Here is a 19,443-nt window from a genome sequence, read left to right as displayed (position 1 = left end):
CAAATATGCAATCTATATCATAGACCTTCATTCCATATCTAAATAAATAAATATGAATATATAGTCTATGTACATTAAACAAAATATTTAATTTAAAAGGCTGATTATTCTCGTAAATATACTGAACCAAAAATGCTTACTACTGCATCCAACCTGTTAACTGCGGCGTAACCTGGCTGGGCCGGTCTGCCCCTTTAAACCCAAGACACGCCCCTTGTGACGTAACGCGCGGCCGGCGCCTCAAGACGTCATGTTAGGGGAAGGGGCGGGCCATCGACAACGAGTAGTTTGTGGTGTTTCGAGACGTGGAAAACATAGGAAGTAAAAGAGCTACAAACGACGTCTGAGGCCCTTTGAACTTTATGTATCTTTGTTGTCGCTATTTTGTGCGTGGACTTTCATACGTTTATGACTAGTTAATGTTTACTGTCGTGAGTCATAAAACGTTTACAAGGTAAGTCAAAGAAGAGAGGCTTCTTTTACTTTTTGTCCTTTCATGGAAAATGTTTGTGTCGCTCGCGAATTTTAGGGAACCTTGCATACCGTCTCTTTTATATGCTTAAGGAGGCGCACGGTCACAGAGAAAAAAAACCCCAAATCGGCCCACACTGTTTATGTAAGTTGATATATTTGTCAGCTGTTGTGTAATGGAGTTAAGCAGATCCACAGTGAAATTCGAGGTAGAAAGAATCTTTGGCGACAGTTGCCCGGTTAGATATGAGGGTGTCTTATCCTGATATTAGGCCAGTGTGTTTTAAATGCTTCAGTGTGAAATGAAGCTTTGCTGCAGTTTATAAATGTTTGGGTATAAAGTATTTCGAATTTGAGGTTTCGGCGATGTGGGTTACTGTTAGTGCTATTGGTTACCCTGTCTCGTTTGTCTAATAATTTTGACACGTTTCGCTGTTCTCTTAGTTGTCTCCTCCCATTTCTGGATAAGATTGTGCTGAAAAGTGCAGAACAAGAAAATGTAACGTGAAGGTTTGAAAGACTGCTGACAGAAAGGCTTTCCAGAGTTAAACGACAACGTATTAAACTGCACACCAAGCTTTATTTTTATTTATTTATTTTGGAAATTGCCAATTTTGTTGAGGACTTTAAAGTTTATTGAAGTACACATAAATGTATCTTTTACTTTTGAAAAGTATCTTTAAAAGAAACTGAGTTGGCCTTTTCTGTACACTGTAGTCCGCAAGACTGCTAACCGCTCAAGGGCAGGATATGGCCCGAGACATCAAATGATTGTGCTTTTAAATGACCTATTATTTAACCTGCACAATAGCAGGTTAGCCTGTTGGTACTTGAAACTGGTGTTGATCGGAAAAAAAACCTACTGGGCGTATGTGGTTGAGTGCCTACAGGATAAACTTGATTTTTTGCAAGATTCTTTTTACATGGTACGTATTGTAAAAAAATCCATTAAAACTTCAATTGGAGATTAATAGGATGAGTTTTGTAAGCTATACAAAACTTTCCATGAACTTCACATCTTCACAACGACGCAGCCTAAGTTCAGTCCATTAAAATGTGCTTTGAAGTTTTTAATGAAGCATTAAACATGGTCTGAAACTGTTTTATTGCTATAAAAGTCTAATGTGTGTGAACCGGGGCCTTTTCTAGCTTTTTGGGGGCCCAATGCAAGTTTGTTTGGGGGCTCTGTGTTTTGTTTTTTTTTTTTTTTAAACTATGATTAGGGGAGCATCCTTTAAGATGATCCGTGGTGATGCATCGGTCTACATTTGTAAATCTAAAATTTAAATTAATGATCTCAAGTTGACTCATGCAATGTAAATCTACAAAAAATGTAAACAGCGAGGCTTCTCTATATCCATAAATTCAACAGATGCCTCATTTTCCTGAAATTTTCAATTGTCACACTAATTCAGAATAAATAACTAAACTTTGCAATATATAGTACAGTACAGTGTCCTTTTAGAGCATACACCCAATCTCAAAGTTATCACTTTCAGACGACTTCTACTCTGGTAAAAGTCAAAGTATGCATTAATCTTGTTTACTGAAGTAAAAGTATAAAAGTACATGTTCTTAAATTTTACTTTTGATTATAAAAGTAAACATTTTCTTTAGTTGATTGCTCTGAGTAAGAATCGGGTATAAGAAAGATGTTTAACAAAGAAAACAAACATATATTAAGTGCTTCAGTTACAAAAAAATCTGTCAAGAAGTCCTATAAATCATCTGATATCATTACCAACATTAGCCTATATAGCTGTTTTTGTTTTGTATATAAACGTCTATGCGTGGAAGTGTGTATGTCTCTCTCCGGCCCGGAAGTGCGAGGGTACTGCTTGAAGCTCAAAGACATTGACTCTGTCACCAAAGTGAAACTGTCGACTAAAGAAAAACTCGCTTAGCCGCTAATACACAAGCAAGGCGAGCACATCGGCAAAACGAAACCACAGTGGAGAGAGAAACTCTCTTAGCTTCTGATAGACAACCGAGGCGAGCACATCAGCAAAACGAAACCGAGGAAAGAGAACCTTGCTTAGCTGCTAATGCACAACTGATGCGATTGATTGATTGAAGTGCCAGAATCCATGGTTTCTAGGAGCCCAGGCTTTTTACAGCATGGGCTTACACAGCTAGTATTTTTATATATGTGTATATCTCCGCATAAATATTTATTTTGCATGCTTATATAATCACCATATTTAGATTAACTTCGTAGCCTATCCCAATAATGTCATTGAAAGATCATATTTCTCTAATATTCATAGTTTAATTGATTTTTTGTTTTTTTTATCAATATATCCAAATGGCAGGTCAATCAAAAGTTAATGTGAGCACGCTTGTCTCTATGCGTTTTTTAAGATTGGAGGGTGAAGTTTGAACACTTTCACAGCACAGCAAACATTCTGGCAATGTCATGTATTGATGTGCCATCCTGGAGAAGTTGGACTACCTGTGTGACTGTTGTGACACTGACCGGAGCCAAATGCAAAACTAGTGAAAAAAGTCAGAAAAGATGAGGAGGGAAAAATGTCAGTGGCCTCCACCTGTTAAACCATTTCTGTTTTGGTGGTCAGCTCATTGTTGCCCTTCTAGTGCAGCTGTTGTTAATTTCATTAACACCAAAGCAGCTGCAACTGATTAACTGACTGGATGAATATTCCACAGGTTTCATTGACTTGATGCTATACTCTGGTTAAAATACGTTCCTTTAATTTTTTTGAGCAGTATATCAAGAAATGGCTCGTTCTGGAACTGTCCACGTCTTGCCTATCGCCTAACTGATATATATTTCATCTAGCTTTCACTTCATGACTACTGAGCTACAAGAGGATTTTGGACTGCTGCTTCTCTGGAATGAGATTAGACAACAAGTTTAGGCCTGTAGTTGAAATAGGATGTTACAAGGCAGTGAGAGAATACCATCAAAGTGTCATAGAAATTCTCTTGAGTAATTTGGGAAACACTGGGAACTGTCCTAGAGACCCTGGCAAATACTGGTGAGGATGCAGTGCACTGGTCTGTTCAGTTAGGCATGTTGCCAAGTAATGTGATCAATTCAGCCAATGGTTGGCCCTTGTTTTGAATCTTAATCTTAGTATTCTTAGCAAAGTCAAAGTGGGAAATATAATATCAGATTCAATTGACCTTTTAGTGGTATTGTAATTCTTATAATGAATACAATTTGGTGGGGACCTGCAAACTTAGATCGTGTTGAGGGGAACTACAGGTTCATGGACTGAGCTTGTGACCTAAAGATTCCACATAATGAATATGCTGTTACCAAGATTGCATGTCACAAAGATAAGATGTAATTACTAACTTTATTTTTTATGTAGAACAGACTTTTTCTGTTTCATTTTTAAATGTGCATTTTTGATGCAGTATTCATGTTGTCAATTATCTTTTTCTACTCATGTCGGTCTACTTCATTGTTTCAGCAACAACACTCTTAAGTTGGTTTGATGGGCAACTGTGTCTTTAACACATTTATATCTGGGTGATTCTCAAGTGTTCGCAGGCCATGAGATAGAAGATTCCTTTGGCATGTCCTGGTTGTTTTCCAAGTATCTTGTGCGTGGTTCACATCCTTTAGCTATGAAGTCCTTGCATATTGTCAAATTCCTTACTCTACTCAGCAGGGTCTGCCCCGCAACTATGTGCAGAAATGTGTTGGTCATCACAATTCCATTTTTTTTTCTTCAGACAGACTTGACTTGGCACATAATTATTTTTGATGATTGGGAGGTATCCTGAAGCCTAAATGTACCCCTTTATGAACTGGACATTAGTAATAGAGAAGGATTGTGCACAGCCACCAGATTTAGGGGCAGTGGTGGGTCCTTTTTTTACCCAGTCCAGCCCACTGATGCTCTTTGTGATGAGGTGTGCCTCAGAAGACCATTTATATTCTGGACTCTGGTGGTAGGACTGTGTTCTCTATTCATGTTCTGGGAAGCAGTTTACTAAAAGGGAGTATTCTGCTACATCTTTCCATCCATTAACTGGTGTCTGCATTTCAAGATCCTCTTTCATCACCTGCCGTAGACTTTCTTTGTCGTGTTTATCTATTTGGAATTTTTTTTCAGGTGTGTTGTTAATATTTGGGTGTTGGCGTGGACATATTAGGGCTTGGGTGTAGGCCCAATTTTATCTGTTCCTCATATGGTGGCAACCTCCATGCTCTCCTAGAAGTTAGGGTTTGGTACACATCATACCTAGTTGGGTACTGCTCTGGGTGTGCTTTGTACAAATTATCATCGGTTACACAGTCTTAAGTTTTGAAACTCTCAAAATTCCTCAAATATTCCATTGTTAGCATAGAGTCTTCATTGCATTTTGTTGACATGAGTTTGAGCTATCAGTCAGAGTGCTTGACTTTCAGTGCAGAATTATGGAAATGGTACCTATTGTTTAAAAACCCTGTACTGTTTAACTTAAGTCACGTGGTTCTTTTAAGACAACAAGAAAAAATGTTACTGCCACTTTGATGTTGATATGGTCTGAACTAGGGGTTGCTGTGATTAATCAATGTATTTGAATGAAAAGTTTTTTAGTGGAATTGTATATTAATATTAGACTAGTTGTCACTGCCTCACATTGCATGCTGTTCTGCTATGACACCGTACTGTTTTTGAGGCTAATCATGGCGGCAGCTGCACCTCATTCATCAGAAAAAAAAAAGTTTCTCCCAAATTTCAGGCAAAATCCTTCTCTGTGGTTGTGTTTTTATTGTGGGGTGTTCCGTATGAACATGTGCCTAGGAAGGAAGCCCGAGTATAGCAGTGGACAAGCCAGCAATTCCATAGGTAACCCAGTTTCTCTTATTTAGGTGCTCGTCAGTAGTTCTTTAAATGTTCTGAAGCTGGTTAACTTGAAATTCATGACTGGTGTTGAGACAAAGTTAGAGCCAGGGTATTTCTTTGGACAGAATGAATGACTTGTTTGCTAAATGCACTTGTCGGTTGCAGCTATAATTATTTGTAAGTGTGCTTAAGTAATAGTTTTTCAGTATATAGGCTAGCAAAATACAATACAATACAATACAGTACACCCCCGAAATTCATGGGGGTTATGTTCCTAGAGCACCTGCGATTTGTGAAAAACCACAAATTATAGACGTGATTTAAAAAAAATGCCTATTTTTATAGTTTAAACCCTAAATATGCCCCGTATACTGTACATAACTGTACTGCTATGTCTCCCGCAATGCTAGAATGTAAAATACTGATGTTACCGTTATATGTACTGTAATTAATGCAAGCGAGTTTTCGTTGCCAGAATCCTTAGAAGGTGCAGGGATATTTTCGGCGGCATCTTGGGGCTTTAACCCTTAAACTGCCACATGCTTGGGGGTTATGCATTAACGCCAAATACTTTTTTGCTGCTCTTTTCAAATTCTCGTAGAGTACAACGCTCTTGGATTGGCTACTTTCACCATCCCAAGCTGTGTTTTCCTCTATGGTTGCTTCCTGTTCTCACTACAGTGCAGTATTGTCACAAAAAATGGCATAAAAAATTGCAGAGAAGGATATTTGCTAATTTTTCCTTAGAACCTAACTAATAATTGTTAGCAGAAACCGCAAACGACTAAGGCTGTGAACTCTAAACCGCGTCTTCGCGGGGGTCTACTGTAGTCTGCTAAATGTACTTTCTGCCTTTATTTTGGGCATAGTTGCTTTTTCAGTTTTTGACAGATATTTATGCTAGGGCCAGCAACTTGACTCTTTAACTGTCATCTCAAAAAAAAAAAAAAAAAAAATTAATTTAAAATCAGACCTGACTTATATGTCCTTTTGAAAATGCGACCCTTAATTTTTTTTTTACATTTTTTTTTTTACATCTTCTTGCTTCCTCCAATCTCACACCATTTCTCAGACACATCAGATTTTGTTGCAGCAGTGCAGTTACCAATTTCTTTTGCCACTTTGACTTTTAATTTAAAACCAGCTTCATATTTTCTTGTGATCGAACGCTCCATCGTAGATAAGGGATGCACTTATGGTAAAGGTGTATGAGGGTGTGAGATACACAAAACAGTGCAAACGTCGCTTCGGAATAATTCGGGTATTATTGTGTGGTCACGCAGACACAATAAATAGAAAAAAAGGCAGTGTGCTCCGTGGTTACTCTCTAAGGTGGGCGTTACCATATCATAATCTCTTTGACCAATAGAGTGAGTTTTCAGCATTTGACTTGTACGACCGACATTATAAAATACCGGAAATTATACGGTAAAATCAAGCCCCGACTAATCAGCAGGAGAACTTAAACACAAATATATATATTACTTATCAGCGGCTGTCAAAAGTAAGCAGCAATAACACCCTGTATAAACACAGGTCAGCTTTATAAAGTTATTTTTAGGTTATTTTCTCTTATTATTAACTTGTAAATAAATCACATTCACAAAGCATTCAGGTTAAATAAATAGTTCTGTCAGATATATTTTTTTTTGTCAAGCTTGTAAAGTTGACACAGATGACACCAACTGACAGAGCTTGCGGCACAGTAATTATACAGCTGTCCACTTGCAATGGAGCTGCTGCTGCCTGGAAGATGGCTGTTTTTGAAAAGAAACACAACTTCTGCTTTTTTTAGATTGTAAATGCTCAAATCAAATTCCTCAAAATTCTGTTTTTAACGTTAAGTTCTGAACATAAGCAAGTCTTAACTAAAGTGGTTCTGGACGTTTCCCACATTCCCATCTGCCTTTGCATCACCAAAAAACATGCAAGTTATACGCCACTTGTGAAGTGTTGCACGGTGTAAATAATTCATATTGTGCAGAACATTTTGCACATGATATTTGATAGATTATGAATGCATACTTACATGGTAAGCTACTGATTAAGATATCTAATTGGTTATTTTTGAAATAGTGAAAAATTTCCAGCAAATAACACATGTTCATACATCTATACACATGTACATCTTTCCCAATTAAAGCAATTACAAAAAAAGAATTTAAACTGAACAAGTGGATTTACATGTGCATTTTCACCATACTTCTTGCAATTTTTGTAAATAACAAATGTTTAAATGCGATAATGGAAATAAGAAAAAATGAACATAAAAAAAAAGCTTGTTGTGCAGTCGGTATCTCTTTAGAGCAAAGCACAAAGCTGTAGTAAAGTTGGAAGTACAAAAATTAACTGTTAGTGAAAAGTTTAACTTAATTGTTTAAAGACCTGCCGTTAGAAAGTGATAGAATATTGTTTTTTTTACTTCGGTCTTCAAGAGATACAAGTTAACTGTCTCCTACAAAATTCTTTTGGTTGCATCATTTATACTTGACAACATATTAAGCCACATTATGGGAAATGTGCCTGGCAGCTATGCTCCTGATGTCTATAAATAGCATCTGTTTCAATTTAATGTGGAGTTTTTAAAAATACATATGAAATTAGTCAGTAGATCCATGGTAACACTGAGGTCTAAAAGAACCCAAAAGCTTATTTATTTGGTCTTGTTTTAAGTTTGTCTTGTGTCAGGTTGGGGAGCATGCACTGGTATAGTACGTTGCCGTGTGCACCCACCACTTGACAGAACAGCTCAGGATCCTGGTTGGCAACCCCCCAGGCAGACACACGGTTCAGTCCCATCCCCTGAAAATGTTAAATCTATCTACTGCAGCCAGGTGTTATGTTGCTGTCCACCTTGGCTGGTCCAGCCGTTTGTGTCCTTAACAATGACGATCCTGTGAGCTGCATCACCCTTGTGGAATCGCACCATATGGCTGTAGTGCTGTAACTGGCGCTCCCTCACAATGCACGTAATGTGCCTCAGTTGGGACTCGGTGAACAACCGCTCGGGAACACTACACACACACACATGACCACGCATGCTCTCCCAATCTGTCTGTGTCATAGGAAGAGTCACCAGAGATATGAATGTCTCTTCTGAGGTAAGTAAACCTCTTGGTGAGGTTGACATTCTCTCTGCAGACAGACACACTGCTGATGGCTGTGCCCAAGAGGTCATTAAAGGTCTGGATCTTGATTTTTATCTAGGACACTTGCAAGACCAGACACTCAAACTCCTCGCTTAAGATCCCTGATCAGAGACTACAGTGACTCTGTGAAGATCACATGATTGTTGGCTAAGTCAAGATCAGTGGACTGCCTACACCAAATTATACTGTCTTTTATTAATCAAAAATATTTTTTACTTTTAGACTTTTTTTGATGAGAATTTTAATTGATGATAGTGTTCTCGTTTTGTTGGAGTCATTTTAGTTGTGTTTTTTCATATCCTTATGTTTTTGAATTATTTATATCAGATTATTCAGTAAACATTCAGGTATAGCACACATTCATATGCCTGTTTGAAAAATTAGTTTTAGATTAATTTGAAAAAATAGTTACTAGGTTAACTGCTTGTAACATAATTTTTTTGTTTCAGACATAGCCTTATTCCAGAAGTAAAAATAAATGGTTTGTGAATGGTTTTAGTGGTTCATTATTCTGACCAGTTTGCTTTGAATGTGGAAATTACAAATGATAGAATGATAATTTGATTTATAGGTAATATTCATCACATTCCTCCTCTGAATGTTAATGGTCACGGCCTGCCATTCTAAGTCACCCCTAAACAAACTGTCGGTGAACCTCTGTCTGTCCTAACCTCATTGGCACAAGGTAGAAACCAATGTTGAGTGGAGTGCTTATCTCAACAGCTTCCACAATTGCTTATTATTTTGTCTTGGTGGAGTGATGTATTACTCTACTGTTGATGTGAAATTTTGCATACAAGTTGATAAATATTTTGTATGTCTTTATTTGTAACTTAGACAAAGCAATGTAATATTAGTGTTGCATTATAGATAATAATAACAATAACAATGGTTTGATGGTTTAAGAACCCCCCCCCCCCCCCGCCCTTTAGGATTGAGTCTCTTTGTAATTTTACGACCGGGTTGGGGGAAGTGCCTCAAACAAGTTTGACCAATATTTCTCTGCTGAAGTCTCTTGGTCAACTCCCACAGGAAAGCCAGGCTGCCTAACTGAATGTGTTCTATCCTCCCATTGGTCTCGAGTATGGCTGTTTGGAACTGGCTTATATCAGAAGCCTTTAAGTACCATGATGCCCTATTGGCTTTAGGGGTTGGACAGAAAACCTATAAATTTGCTTGCTTTACCTCACCCTCTCTCTGTCTCTTACCAAGCTGATGAAAGACCATCTTACACCATGAACTGAAAAGGACAACACAATGAAGAGCACAGCTCGGCAGCCATATTGAGACAGGCATGCGGCCTGTTCTGAAGAAAGCTGACCAAAAATGAAGACTTAACTAGAGACATTTTAAGTAACTAGCAAGTCTGTGTGCCACCTGAACCTACACATCACCATTTATCAGGTTGTATGGTTGCCAATATTCAAATGTACTTTGCATATTGTTGTTTATGAATATTATCAATAATGCATTGTTTAAATTGTAACTTAACTCCTGCTAGTCTTTTACTATACCTAATTGCCTGAGGTTATAAATGTAGAAGGGAAGGTGGGGAGAAGTTATATGGTACAGTACCTTATAAACAGTGGTAACTCTGTGAGATTTGAGGCATTCTGACAAAGGCTACATATTAATAATACAAAAGGGGAAAGTAGAGTAAGTAGATTTGAATATTGGCAACCTGATAAATGCTGATGTTACGTTTCAGGTGGCACACAGACTTGTGGTTACTTTAACACTAGAATTACCAGAGCCTACGAAAAAACTCGTAAATCCGTCCCACCTTAAATTGCGTCTTAAATCCGTTTGCACCTCTCCGCCAGAGTCCTTTGTCATCTAAATGTGCTGATAAACCAAAGCTACTAGCAGCCAGCTATTCCATCCCCCCACCGACTTAGAATGAACTTCTCTCCTAGCTCAAGCCTTGCCTTGATTTGATTACCTGGGATTGAAGTGGAGTTTTACAGTGGAAATAATTCTAGCGTTATTTGGAATACACGCATTTCATGTGTGTTCCATTTCTATAGTAGGCTGTCCAAACACATTTTTAAAACAGAAACGTTTTTCATATTCTAATAGTAAATGACAAAATGTAGGCATAAACTATATAACGTATGAAGCCTGAAGTCCATATATCAAAGAAACACTTTCACAAAAGGTACAAATAAGAGAACACGTGCGCTTTCATTCAAAAAAAAAAAAAAAAAAAAGCCGCGTTAGCATGCCACATTGACACACTTATTACAACCGCCGCGGTGGCGTAATGATATCAGTTCCTGACTGGGGATCAGAGGGTGGCGAGTTCGATCCCGCACAGCTCCACTTCGAGAAATTAACTCCTCTTATTCTTACAATTTTAGAATAACAACATAAATTTGATTTCAGTCTGTAACAGCCGGTGTAACTTATGATACTGGTAAAGGTTAGCTTTTTTTTTTTTTTTTTTTTTTAAATTCACTTTTCATTCTCGCAGTCGCATTCAGAATCAATCCATACAACCCCATCTGACACAGCTGGTTTCACATAAATAAAAGTGCACTTTTATTCAAGACTATAACCGAAGAATAAAGAAAGCAAGTTACAGTTGGTGGTTGATACGACAGCTTGCGTGGTGCAATGTTAAGAACTGCTGATTTCCGATCCGTGCTATAAAAAATCATCACATTCAAATATTAACAGTTCCCACACACCCAAGGTCCGCCATTCCTACATTTACGACATGTGTACTTGTTGCAGTGTACACACCTCTCTGTGCTATGGTTCCTATTACAGTGAATGAGCACCTGACACTGTACTTTCTTCCCTGGGGGAAGCTGAGGTCTTAGAACGGAAGTTTGTTGACGCTGTGTCATCTTTTCTTTTTCCATCGCCTTTTCCTGTAAGAAGCGACGACGAAGTTCCTCTGCAAGGTGAGCCATGAACACTCTTCTTTTCTCAGCGGACCCCGTGCATGCCTTATACACTACGTGTGCGTTCATCGCTGCTAGGTCAAGGATGTTGTAGAACACAGCAACCGGCCACCTGCGTGTTCCTGTTCGCACTGAACAAGCACGCGCCTTCTGGTCCATGATGTCAACGCCACACTGGGGAAAAAAGAAAGACAAATATATGTGACATTTTGAAGAAATCATTTTATCACCAGAATAGCACCAGAATACTTTGTCACACTAATATGTTTTTCATTAGCATACCTTCATGTGGTTGTAGTCTGTGACCGTGTTTGTTTTTTTTTTTTTTTTATCTTGCCCAATCTCCACATCATGGTGCATTGTGCTGAGAATGCAGACAGACTTCATCTTTTTGGGCACATACACTGTCAGCATGGCACTGGGAGATCTAAACACCAGCGTGGAGAATTGTTCGTGTACTGAACTGACTTTAGCTGCAGGTGGAAGTTCCCGTCGCACTTTATTCATGGTGCCAAGCAGAGTTGTATTGCGGTGCAGCAGTCTATTAGCCAGCGAAAGTGACGTGAAGAAGTTGTCTGTTGTTACGGTTCTGCCTTTGTCCAGAAATGGCTCCATAAGCTTTATGACCACAGACTCGGAAAGTCTTTCTCCCGTGGGACGACTGGGATCTTTTCCTAAATAAGGAGTGGCATTGCACATGTACTTTGTCTCCAAATCTGCCGCAATCCAAAAAGGCAGAACCGTAACAACAGACAACTTCTTCACGTCACTTTCGCTGGCTAATAGACTGCTGCACCGCAATACAACTCTGCTTGGCACCATGAATAAAGTGCGACGGGAACTTCCACCTGCAGCTAAAGTCAGTTCAGTACACGAACAATTCTCCACGCTGGTGTTTAGATCTCCCAGTGCCATGCTGACAGTGTATGTGCCCAAAAAGATGAAGTCTGTCTGCATTCTCAGCACAATGCACCATGATGTGGAGATTGGGCAAGATAAAAAAAAAAAAAAACAAACACGGTCACAGACTACAACCACATGAAGGTATGCTAATGAAAAACATATTAGTGTGACAAAGTATTCTGGTGCTATTCTGGTGATAAAATGATTTCTTCAAAATGTCACATATATTTGTCTTTCTTTTTTCCCCAGCGTGGCGTTGACATCATGGACCAGAAGGCGCGTGCTTGTTCAGTGCGAACAGGAACACGCAGGTGGCCGGTTGCTGTGTTCTACAACATCCTTGACCTAGCAGCGATGAACGCACACGTAGTGTATAAGGCATGCACGGGGTCCGCTGAGAAAAGAAGAGTGTTCATGACTCACCTTGCAGAGGAACTTCGTCGTCGCTTCTTACAGGAAAAGGCGATGGAAAAAGAAAAGATGACACAGCGTCAACAAACTTCCGTTCTAAGACCTCAGCTTCCCCTAGGGAAGAAAGTACAGTGTCAGGTGCTCATTCACTGTAATAGGAACCATAGCACAGAGAGGTGTGTACACTGCAACAAGTACACATGTCGTAAATGTAGGAATGGCGGACCTTGGGTGTGTGGGAACTGTTAATATTTGAATGTGATGATTTTATATAGCACGGATCGGAAATCAGCAGTTCTTAACATTGCACCACGCAAGCTGTCGTATCAACCACCAACTGTAACTTGCTTTCTTTATTCTTCGGTTATAGTCTTGAATAAAAGTGCACTTTTATTTATGTGAAACCAGCTGTGTCAGATGGGGTTGTATGGATTGATTCTGAATGCGACTGCGAGAATGAAAAGTGAATTAAAAAAAAAAAAAAGCTAACCTTTACCAGTATCATAAGTTACACCGGCTGTTACAGACTGAAATCAAATTTATGTTGTTATTCTAAAATTGTAAGAATAAGAGGAGTTAATTTCTCGAAGTGGAGCCGTGCGGGATCGAACTCGCCACCCTCTGATCCCCAGTCAGGAACTGATATCATTACGCCACCGCGGCAGTTGTAATAAGTGTGTCAATGTGGCATGCTAACGCGGCTTTTTTTTTTTTTTTTTTTTTTTTGAATGAAAGCGCATGTGTTCTCTTATTTGTACCTTTTGTGAAAGTGTTTCTTTGATATATGGACTTCAGGCTTCATACGTTATATAGTTTATGCCTACATTTTGTCATTTACTATTAGAATATGAAAAACGTTTCTGTTTTAAAAATGTGTTTGGACAGCCTACTATAGAAATGGAACACACATGAAATGCGTGTATTCCAAATAACGCTAGAATTATTTCCACTGTAAAACTCCACTTCAATCCCAGGTAATCAAATCAAGGCAAGGCTTGAGCTAGGAGAGAAGTTCATTCTAAGTCGGTGGGGGGATGGAATAGCTGGCTGCTAGTAGCTTTGGTTTATCAGCACATTTAGATGACAAAGGACTCTGGCGGAGAGGTGCAAACGGATTTAAGACGCGATTTAAGGTGGGACAGATTTACGAGTTTTTTCGTAGGCTCTGGTAATTCTAGTGTTAAATGTCTCTAGTTAAGGCATCATTTTTGGTCAGCTTTCTTCAGAATAGGCTGCAAGCCTGTCTCAATATGGCTGCTGAGTTGTGCTGCTCATGGCAATGGTGTGTGAGATACTCATTCCTCAGTTGGTATGAGAGAGAAGAGGGGGTGGGGTAAAGCAAGCAAATTTATAGATTCTCTGTCCAAACCCTACAGCCAATAGGGCATCATGGGACTTACTGGCTTCTGATACAAGCCAGTTGCAAACAGCCATACTTTAGATCAATGGGACACAGAATACCTTCACACCTGCCACCAAAACCATTTGTTAAGCTGATGTTTGCCAGCTAGGTAGTCTGGCTTTCCTGTGGGAGTTGATTGAGAGAGTCCTGCAGATATTCACTTACCAAACTGGTCTGAGGCACTTCCCCCAACCCTGTCGTAAAATTACAAAGAGACTCAGTAATAAAAGGGGGTGGAATGGGTTCTTAACCATACAAATGCAAACAAAATATTTATCAACTTACTGTATATGCAAAATTTCACAACACTTATACAGGTCTAATGTAGAGTTTTCTGATAATCTAATGTGCATGCCTTTGGAATGTGGGAGGAGCGAGAGGATTCTTCTGTCTGATAGACTATCTACAGTTCATCAAAATCACAACAGATTATTAAAAAAATACGGTATATTGTGGCAGTTCTTTAAGTATGACACAATATCCTGCTTTTTAAATCCAAAACAAAAATGTACTCTGTTTCAAAACATTCACAATGTTTAGATATTCATGAGGTTCAGTAATAATGCAGCTTTTAAGCATGATTTTATCCACTCTAATGATGCCATATTCTAGTGAAAAGTGCGGAACTAGGGTCCACAAAAAAAAAGGAATGGAAAACAATCGGATCAATATGAAGGCTTTAAATGGTAGGCCTCAATGTTTGTTGTCTTGGTGGAGTAATTAACTAAATTTGTTTGTAGTGGTTTTTGCCTGTTTTTTGTAGTGAACATAGAAGCATGATTAGCATTTGATGTCCATGCTGCAAAATATTTACATAAATAATTGTGTGATTTTTTTTTTCTGTGCCTGTAACACTACATTTTAAATAAATAAAGCTATCAAATCAGATGGCGGCCTAATCTAACAATCTAGGCCTTGGGGTGCAGTTGCCCACGTCCTCACACAACAGGCAGCAGTGAACTTCAGGAAAAGTGGAGAGAGGAGTTAAAAAAAAATAATTGGGTACTTTTTTAATTTATTTATTGCCTTTTTTTTTTTTTTTACCTTTGCCCAGGAATTCAGTTTGTTTTTCTGTGTTTGCAGTATAATTGAAACATTTACCTAGATGACTACATAGCACTTGTGTTACGTCACCCTAAAAGTGTCTACCAAACGGGGCAAAATAAGTAGTGTAAGGTATAGCAGAACGGCAACATTTTTACTCGGTATTACTCTGTTACTAGCCTGTTAAAATTCTGAAAAACACTTACCGACGGCAATGTGCAGTCTGTGTACAAAACACTGAACGCTGGGCCAGTTATTTACTTCAGTAGCTTTGATCATATTTGACACTAGGGGGCTTAGCCCCCTGCTCGCTTCGCTTGCCAATCCCTTTCACCCCCTGCCAGCGGCCGCTTCTCCGAAACCCCTTGTAAATGGTGATACAATGGGAAACACATACATTTTTTTAAAATGGTGATACAATGGGAAACAATTTTTTATTTTTTTTTTAATTTAACTCCTCTTTGCTCGAGCAGCTGCTGGTGTGCTGCTGCTGCCCTCACGTGTGATCTGCAATTAACTCTCCGATCTCTCGTCTAAAGATAACGTCTCATCCCCAGGAAAAAGTTTTTTTTATAATAGAGAGAGATATATCTTCTATCATGACATACATCGTCAGTAGTAAAACACTAACTCGTCTTCACATAAACACCAGCTAATCAAAGCCTTGCATAATCCCATTAGCTATATTTTTTCCACTGTGTTCTTTGGGGATGTAGGAAGTCTGTAAACAGAGTCTTTAATTCAAAGTCAGTCTAAGAAGTGAATTGTCAGGTTAATGTAGGTCTCTTTTGTCCTGCTCCACCAAAGATTGGTTGTTCATGCGAAAAACCCCATGTCTTTCAGCTCTTCCATCACCCGTTTGCAACACTGCTCATACATCTCTGGGATGGTGACTTCGGAAAAATATGTATGGGATGGAATCTGGTATTATTTATCAAGTATAAGGTACACAAAACTTTATAATTTATTGGCACCATGTTTTTGCACAGGTAATACAAATTTCCAAATCGGATCGGTCGAGCCCCAGGTTAACAACGACCGCCACCAGTACTGTTAGCCAACAGGGTGCTGGGTGAAATTGGGTTACTGTTGGCCGAAGAAGGAGAAGAGAAGGTAGACATGTCCGGAGGCAGGAGGAAAGGAGAAAAGTAAAGAGAGTGGAACTGAGGGTAGGAACTTTGAATGCTGGCAATATGACTGGTAAGGGGAGAGAATTAGCAGATATAATGGAGAGAAGGAAGGTTGATATATTGTGCGTGCAAGAGACTAAATGGAAGGGAAGAAAGGCCAGGTGGATTGGAGGTGGATTCAAATTGTTCTATCATGGTGTGGATGGGAGGATAAATGGGGTAGGAGTTATTCTGAAGGAACAGTATGTCAAGAGTGTTTTGGAGGTGAAAAGAGTGTCGGGCAGAGTAATGATTATGAAGCTGGAAATTGGAGGTGTGATGATGAATGTTGTTGGTGCATATGCACTGCAAGTTGGATGTGCAATGGGTGAGAAAAAAGATTTTTGGAGTGAGCTGGGTGAAGTGATGAACAGTGTGCCCAAGTGACAGAAAGTGGTGATTGGAGCAGATTTCAATGGGCATGTTGGTGAAGGAAACAGTGGTGATGAGGAGGTGATGGGTAGCTATGGTATCAAGGAGAGGAATGAAGAAGGTCAGAGGGTAGTGGATTTTGCCAGAAGGATGGACATGGCTGTGATGAATACATATTTTAAGAAGAGGGAGGAACATAGGGTTATGTACAAGAGTGGAGGAAGATGCACACAGGTAGATTACATCCTATGCAGAAGAGTTGATCTGAAGGAGATTGAACACTGCAAAGTCGTGGCAGGGGAAAGCGTAGTTAAGCAGCATAGGATGGTGGTCTGTAGGATGACGTTGGAGATCAAGAAAAGGAAGAGCGAGGGCAGAGCCAAGAATCAAATGGTGGAAGTTGAAAAAGGAAGACTGCAAGGTTGAGTTTAGGGATGAGGTGAGACATGCACTGGATGGCAGTGAACAGTTACCAGACAGCTGAGAAACTACAGCAGATGTAGTAAGGGTGACCGCAAGAAGGGTGCTTGGCGTGACGTCTGGAAGGAGGAAGAGGAAACCTGGTGGTGGAATGAGGAAATGCAGGAGAGTATAAAGAGGAAGAGGTTGGCAAAGAAGAAGTGGGATAGGCGGAGAGATGCAGAAAGTAGACAAGAGTACAAGGAGAAAAGGCGCAAGGTGAAGAGAGAGGTGGCGAAAGCTAAAGAAAAGGCGTATGATGAGTTGTATGAGAGGTTGGACACTAAAGAGGGAGAAAAGGACCTGTACCGATTGGCTAGACAGAGGGACCGAGCTGGGAAAGATGTGCAGCAGGTTAGGGTGATAAAGGATAAAGATGGAAACGTACTCGGAAGCGAGGAGTGTGTTGAGCAGATGGAAAGAGTACTTTGAGAGGCTGATGAATGAAGAGAACGAGAGAGAGAGAAGAAGTTGGATGATGTGGAGATAGTGAATCAGGAAGTGCAATAGATTAGCAAGGAGGAAGTAAGGACAGCTATGAAGAGGATGAAGAATGGAAAAGCTGTTGGTCCAGAATACCTATGGAAGCTTGGGGGTGTTTAGGAGAGATGGCAGTGGAGTTTTTAACCAGATTGTTTATTAGAATCTTGGAAAGTGAGATGATGCCTGAGGAGTGGTGAAGAAGTGTACTGGCGCCGATGTTTAAGAATAAGGGGGATGTGCAGGACTGCAGTAACTACAGGAGAATAAAATTGATGAGCCACAGCATGAAGTTATGGGAAAGAGTAGTGGAAGCTAGGTTAAGAAGTGAGGTGATGATTAGTGAGCAGCAGTATGGTTTCATGCCAAGAAAGAGCACCACAGATGCAATGTTTGCTCTGAGGATGTTGGAGAAGTTTAGAGAAGGCCAGAAGGAGTTGCATTGCGTCTTTGTGGACCTGGAGAAAGCGTATGACAGGGTGCTTCAAGAGGAGCTGTGGTATTGTATGAGGAAGTCGGGAGTGGCAGAGAAGTATGTACGAGTTGTACAGTATATGTACGAGGGAAGTGTGACCGTGGTGAGGTCTGCGGTAGGTGTGACGGATGCATTCAAGTTGGAGGTGGGATTACATCAGGGATCTGCTCTGAGCCCTTTCTTATTTGCAATGGTGGTAGACAGGTTGACAGACGAGATTAGACAGGAGTCCCCGTGGACTATGATGTTTGCTGATGACGTTGTGATCTGTAGTGATAGTAGGGAGCAGGTTGAGGAGACCCTGGACAGGTGGAGATATGCTCTAGAGAGGAGAGGAATGAAGGTCAGTAGGAACAAGACAGAATACATGTGTGGAAATGAGAGGGAGGTCAGTGGAATGGTGAGGATGCAGGGAGTAGAGTTGGCGAAGGTGGATGAGTTTAAATACTTGGGATCAACAGTACAGAGTAATGAGGACTGTGGAAGAGAGGTGAAAAAGAGTGCAGGCAGGGTGGAATGGGTGGAGAAGAGTGTCAGGAGTAATTTGTGACAGACTGGTATCAGCAAGAGTGAAAGGGAAGGTCTACAGGACGGTAGTGAGACCAGCTATGTTATATGGGTTGGAGACTGTGGCACTGACCAGAAAGCAGGAGACAGAGCTGGAGGTAGCAGAGTTAAAGATGCTAAGATTTGCACTGGTTGTGACGAGGATGGATAGGATTAGAAATGAGTATATTAGAGGGTCGGCTCAAGTTGGACGGTTGGGAGACAAAGTCAGAGAGGTGAGATTGCGTTGGTTTGGACATGTGCAGAGGAGAGATGCTGGGTATATTGCGAGAAGGATGCTAAGGATAGAGCTGCCAGGCAAGAGAAAAAGAGGATGGCCTAAGTGAAGGTTTATGGATGTGGTGAGAGAGGAGATGCAGGTGATGGGTGTAACAGAGCAAGATGCAGAGGACAGAAAGATATGGAAAAAGATGATCCGCTGTGGTAACCCCTAACGGGAGCAGCCGAAAGTAGAAGTAGGTCATGGCCTGTGTAATGATTTACAAAATACCTGAGTTTGTAAATGGTCTCCCCATTTAAAGCCAAAGTACTGTTATACAAAAGATTTGCTAGTACGTTTGGTCACCCAATCTTCTGCTTTTAAGCCAGAATTTTCAGTCTTGGGTATGTCTGGAGTCTAAGCGGCTGTTGCTGTCTTACACATTTGACATAATTGTTTGCAGTGAGTGTCAGCAGCATGAAAGGGTCTGTGCTCTTAGCCCTTTAGTTTGTAGTTCAGTTACTTGCCTAATTTAATTGCAGCTTAAGTTTATCGCAGTTTTGTATTTGATACAGCAATAGGTTTATAGCAGAATAAAATAAAAATGCAATTAATTGTTCAGCATTAG

The 19,443-nt window shown here is 40.0% G+C and overlaps 1 protein-coding gene across 5 annotated transcripts in view; it reads left to right on the top strand.

The window, feature by feature from the left end:
- Window positions 1-286: 286 nt before the first annotated feature.
- Window positions 287-19,443, top strand: part of evi5a (ecotropic viral integration site 5a) — a 251,136-nt gene continuing 231,979 nt past the window's right edge. For 4 of the 5 annotated variants that reach the window (XM_051932791.1, XM_051932794.1, XM_051932792.1 and 1 more), the window contains exon 1: window positions 287-454. The gene's annotated coding sequence lies outside the window, so the exon portion shown is untranslated. Of the gene's footprint in view, window positions 455-511; window positions 617-19,443 lie in introns of those variants that run through there. The other variant, XM_051932790.1, reaches the window with a different exon arrangement.

This window comes from Erpetoichthys calabaricus, chromosome 10 (assembly GCF_900747795.2).
Source record: "Erpetoichthys calabaricus chromosome 10, fErpCal1.3, whole genome shotgun sequence".
NCBI classification, from domain to species: Eukaryota; Metazoa; Chordata; class Cladistia; order Polypteriformes; family Polypteridae; genus Erpetoichthys; species Erpetoichthys calabaricus.
The sequence above is the reverse complement of the archived record's forward strand: the minus strand, read 5'-3'. Positions and strand labels throughout refer to the sequence as shown.